Source organism: Nicotiana tabacum, chromosome 1, assembly GCF_000715075.1.
Source record: "Nicotiana tabacum cultivar K326 chromosome 1, ASM71507v2, whole genome shotgun sequence".
Taxonomy (NCBI): domain Eukaryota; kingdom Viridiplantae; phylum Streptophyta; class Magnoliopsida; order Solanales; family Solanaceae; genus Nicotiana; species Nicotiana tabacum.
The window spans coordinates 7,345,741-7,351,740 of NC_134080.1; positions in this window are offsets into that span (position 1 = coordinate 7,345,741).

A 6,000-nucleotide genomic window follows, 5' to 3' on the forward strand; every position below is an offset into this window, starting at 1 on the left:
ACAAGTTCGCACGACAAGAGTTTCAAGAATATGAAGTTTTTCCTAAAGGTTCTGCAGCCTCTCGAGGATAAATACAGACGTCTCCGTACCGATCCGCGAGACTCTACTAAACCTGCTCATGACTCGTGAGACCTAAGTAACCTAGGCTCTGATACCAACTTGTCACGACCCAATCCCCGAACTCGATCGTGATGGCGCCTCTCGTGAAGACAAGGCCAGCCAGATCAAAACGGAACACCTCTTTTAAATAGTTAATCATCATAAACAGTAATAACATATAATATAATACTCATAAATTGCGGAATTTTAACGTTAAGAACAGCAGGAACTATCCCGACACAGCCCAAACCGGGGTGTCACAAGTCATGAGCTACTATAAAATCTGCTATAGGTCTACAAAGTACGGAATCCGATACAACAGTCTGAAGAAAACATAAATGATAGAGGATAAGGGAGACAAGGGGTTGCGGACGTCAACAGCTACCTCGGAACTCCAAACCACCGCCTAGCGTGGACAGAATCAGCGCTCAGGTGCGGACTCTGCTATGCCTGAATCTACACACACGGTGCAGGGAGTAATGTGAGTACTCTGACTCAGTGAGTAATAACTATAAATAATGGTTGAAAGTATGAAAACACGTAAAGGCACAAAGTAATTCCATATCAAGCAGTAAAAATCACTTAAAGCAGTAAATCAGTGAAGAAATCAAATGATATTCCTTTTAAAACAAGTAAAACTGGTAATTTAACAGGTAAATAACAAGTAAAAATCTGCCCCTCGGGCACAGTATCAATCGCTCAGCATAGTATCAGCCCCTCGGGCTCACTCTCAGTACAGTATCAGCCTCTCGAGCTTAGTATCAATCACTCAGAACAGTGTTAGCCCCTCGGGCTCACTCTCAGAATAGTATCAGCCCCTTGGGCTACCTCACAATCACTCATATCAGCCCCTCGGGCATAACATCAATCACTCATAACAATGGGTACCCGCGCTCACTGTGGGTGTGCAGACTCCGGAGGGGCCCTTTACGGCCCAAACACTATATCAAGCCACCTCGTGGCATCATCACTTAGCACTCGGCCTCACATCACTCAAGCCACCTCATTGCATATAAAGTATCTCAGGCCCTCAACCTCATATCACTCAGCATATCCTCACATATGGCCCTCGGCCTCACTCAGTCCAAAAATCATCACAATCCCCTTGGGCATTAGTAAAACAGTAGTTCTCAGCCCAAAACATGATGTAGAAATATCATTTAAGTTTCAAATCTGAGTAAAAGCGGCTGAGTTTGTAAAACAGTAGATATCAATAGGACTGAGTTCAAATAATAAGTCAAGTAGTGAGGAACCAGTGATAAAAATCCCCGAAGGGTTCAAATAGTTGGCACGAAGCCCAAATATGGCAATCAGCCCAAATCATGATGATAACAAATGAATTTCAGTTAAATATTCGGTAAAATCATCAATCGGGATGGACCAAGTCACAATCCTCAGTATTGAAATACCCCACGCTCATCATCCAACGCGTATCTTGCCTCAATATAGCACTACGATGTGCAATCCGGGGTTTCAAACCCTCAGGACATCATTTACAACCATTACTCACCTCAAGCAGGCCGAAATCCTAGCTCGCTACTCCCTTGCCTCGCAAATCAACCTCCTCAAGCGTCGAATCTGATCAAAACCACAAGTAATACGTTACAATAGGCTAAGGGAATACAACCCAATCGAAAAGACTCGAAAAATAGCGAAAATCACGAAGTTGGCAAAACCCGAGCCCCGGTCCCACTTCTCGAAAAATCAGAAAATTGACATCACCGGATTCCTTATCTCACCACGAGTCTATACATATCAAATTTACCGAAATCCGAGCTCAAATGCTCCCTCAAACCCCCAAATTTCTATTTCAAAAGTCAAGCCCTAATCATTCTCTTTTCAATCAAATTTTCATGAATTTAGATGTTGAATCTACAATTAAATGACGTTTCTAGGCCATAGGACTCACCTCCAATCGATTCCCAGTCAAAACCCTCTTTAATACTCGTCAAAAGCTCCCAAGGTTACTCAACAATGGAGGAAATGGGACTTGGTTCGCGGGTGAAATGTTTATTAAAACCCTTCTGTCAGCCCAGATTTTACTCTATGCGATCGCATCCAAGCCTCTGCGATCGCATAGCTCAACTTTCCCAGGCCTCCAAAATGTCCTATGCGAACGCGACCCCTTAACTGCGATCGCACTGCTTCACCAATCAAATCGCATACACTACTTCGCGATCACATTGAGCAAAGTACTCCTAAGAACCTCAGGTCCATTTAACACTACGCGATCGCATTATTCCTCATGCGATCGCAATGAACAACCTCCTCAACCTATGCGATCGCATACCCTATTTCACGATCGCATTGAGCAATCAGAACGGCCTTCCCCAAATCTTCTATGCGATCACAATTGCACTCCTGCGATTGCAGAGAACAAAGATGTTCTGCAACACTCAGCTGAAATCTACAACTTCAAAAACCAAGATTGGTCCGATTGACCATCCGAAATCACCCTGAGGCCCCCGGGACCTCAACTAAAAGTACCAACCCATCCTAAAATATCATTCAAACTTGTTCCAATCATCAAAATACCACAAACAACACCAAAACCATCAAATTACATCGGATTCAAGCCTAAATTTCTTAAAAACTTCCGAAATACGCATTTGATCAAAAACCCGATCAAAACACCTCCGAATGATCTGAAATTTTGCACACACATCCAAAATCACCTAAAGAAGCTACTGCAACTCTCGGAATTCCATTCTGACCCCCGTATCAAAATCTCACCTACCAACCGGTATTCGCCAAAATACTAACTTCGCCAATTCAAGCCTAATTCTTCTCTACAACTCCAAAACCCATTCTGATCGCTTTCGTAAGTGACAAATCACCTCCCGAAGCTAACTGAACCATCAGAATTCACTTCCGAGCCTTCTAACACATAAGTCAATACCCGGTTGACTTTTCCAACTTAAGCCTTCTTAAAAGAGACTAAGTATCTCATTTCTTACCAAATCCTCTCCGAACTCGAACTAATCAACTCGATCACATAAAACACGGATAACGAAGCATAAAGAAGCTGAAATTAGGGAAATGAAGCGGTAACTTATGAGACGACTAGCCGGGTCGTCACAATACCGCAACTTACCTCTAAGGGAGGTTTAAGAGAAAGAAAGATAATGAATATTATTGTGTGGTTACATGAATATGTCATTGGTCGCGTAAATGTGGTACTTCAAAAATATTTTTCCATGCCTTATAAAAAGTTATTAAAGGAAAAATTAAAGCAAGAAATAATTTTGCTTATGATGATTTTGACCATAACACTTATTATGATATGATTTTCTCTATGAAGGAGACAATCACCATATAGATGGTGTGATAAAAAAATCTTGTAGTATGAAATAATTGAAAGCTCCGAAAAAGCGAATTTATTACCACCCTGATGAATAAAATTATTCATGGCATTGATATTATAGTAAGTCTCAAAAAAAACTTTTTGAGTTTCAAATATATTAGCCAAAGTAGTTGGCATATTGAGACTATAAATGAAAGGAAGGTTGAATATCTTCATATTACTATGATCATACCGGATAAATATAAAATGTTACCCGATTTTTCTTCTATTTATACGACACAAGTATAAGCATGATGATGCAGTCACATGCCACAAGTAAACTAGAGGTTTACTGAAACAAATGTGGTTGGCTATCCCAGTTCAGTTATGATGCAAAAATTAATTAAAAATTCATATTAGCACATATTAAAGAAATAGAAGATTCTTCAAGAATTCTCTTATATATATATATATATATATATATATATATATATATATATATATATATATATATATATATATATATATATATATATATATATATATATATATATATATATATATATATATATATATATATATATATATATATATATATATATATATATATATATATATATATATATATATATATATATATATATATATATATATATATTTACTATTATATGATTTCAATAGATGCATCTATTATATGGTCACATGTGTGTTTGTTATCAACTTGCAGTTTGGCTTTTGCAAGACTATTTGCTCAAATTTAGCACAGTTCCAAAATGTAATTATAATGATTTGTCTTGATAATGCTGGTTTAAATTCAAGTTGGTTTAGTAGAAATTGTGTAACTCCAATTATAGCTAAACAATTGGTTATGAGAACTAAATTACCAAAAGAAATTTGGTATGAGATGTATTATTTAATGTATAGTAGCACTTGTACGCATCTAGCCAACAAGTTATTGATAAATTCTCCTCATCACAAATTGGTTCAGGGTCAGGAACCAAATAAGTTCCATCTAGAAATATGAATGTACTATATGATTTAATTGCTCCACTATAATGCACAACGATGGGTCCCTAAAGAATGATAGGGATATGTCTTGGTGATCCAACATTATGGGGAGAAAATGAGCAACTGAAAGAGTAATACATGAAATAAATTATTATGAGTACATCTAGATCCTCGTACAAGAAAATATGAACTTGAAATTCAAGTGATAATTCATTTACAAAATATTATCAGGTACATTTGTTGACCCAAAGCTAAATATCATATTTCAGCTGTTAATGCTCCAAAAAGAATAAAGTCTGTGAATGATAGAGTTTATGGCACGCATGAAGCATAATAGACCAATCGGTTTCAAAAATAAAACTCCTTAAGAAGGAGATGAGCAAATGATCAAGATGGTCATAATAAGGAGGCAAGTGCTTTATAAGAGCACCGCGACATAACACTTTATAACACCTCATAAGAGAGGCTCAGGTACCTGAAAATAATGAGATCTTGATAAGTTATGTCTTTATTTAGTGATGATGGAACTGATATAAAATGATCGTCGACGATATTGTTGATATAATGTAGCGCTCGATATTATTAATATTGACGAAGATCTTAAGCTCAAATCTGTCATGGAATGTGGACAAATAAATGATTGGCCAAAACGAAAAATACGCAATCAAGATTGACTTCACTTGAAAAATATGAAGTTGGATGGATAGTCTAACACCTGAAAGTATAAAGCCCAGTGGAGGTATGTAATGACCCGACCGATTATTTTGATCTTTTGCACATTGATCGCCAGTTCTCTGGCATGACTTGCCCCATATAATGTATTATGACTGCTGTAAATCGTTGGTGTTGATTTTCACAGAAATCGGTATGAATTTGAAAGAACAGTCTCAGTTGAAAGCTTTAAATTTGAAAGGTTTGACCAAGAGTTGACTTATTTGTATATGAACTCGGATCAGAATTTTTATGATTTGGTTAGCTTTGTGGGTGATTTATGACTTAGGAGCGTGATCGGAATTGGTTTTGGAGGTCCGGTGTAGAATTAGGCTTGAATTGACGAAGTTAGTATTTTAGCGAATTCCGGTTGGTTTATGTCATTTGTGATGTGTGTGCAAAATTTCAGGTCATTCGGACGTGTTTTGGTTGAGTTTTTGATCGAAAGCATATTTCGGAAGTTTTTAGAAAAACTTAGGCTTGAATCCGATGGGAATTGATGGATTTGATGTTTTTTGAGGTGTTTTGATGATTGGAGTAGGTTTGAATGAGGTTTTAAGATGTGTTGGTGATTTTGGTTGAGGTCCCGGGGGCCTCGGGTGGTCAATCGGACCACTTTAGAGTTTGAAAGTTGCAGAAAAATCATTCCAGTTGTTGTAGAGATTTATCTCTTCGTGTTCGTGAGTGGAGTCTCGCGTTCGCGAAGAAGGATTGAGGAAAGCCAGGAGATTTGCCTTCGCGTTCGCGAGAGGGACTTCGCGTTCGCAGAGGGCTGGAGCGGTAGGCATCGCGTTCGCGAAGGTTGGCGAAGTGATGTACCGCGTTCACGAGGTTGAAGATGCGTTCACGATGAGTGGGTTGTGTAAGGCATCACGTTCGCATTTGCCATGTCGCGTTCG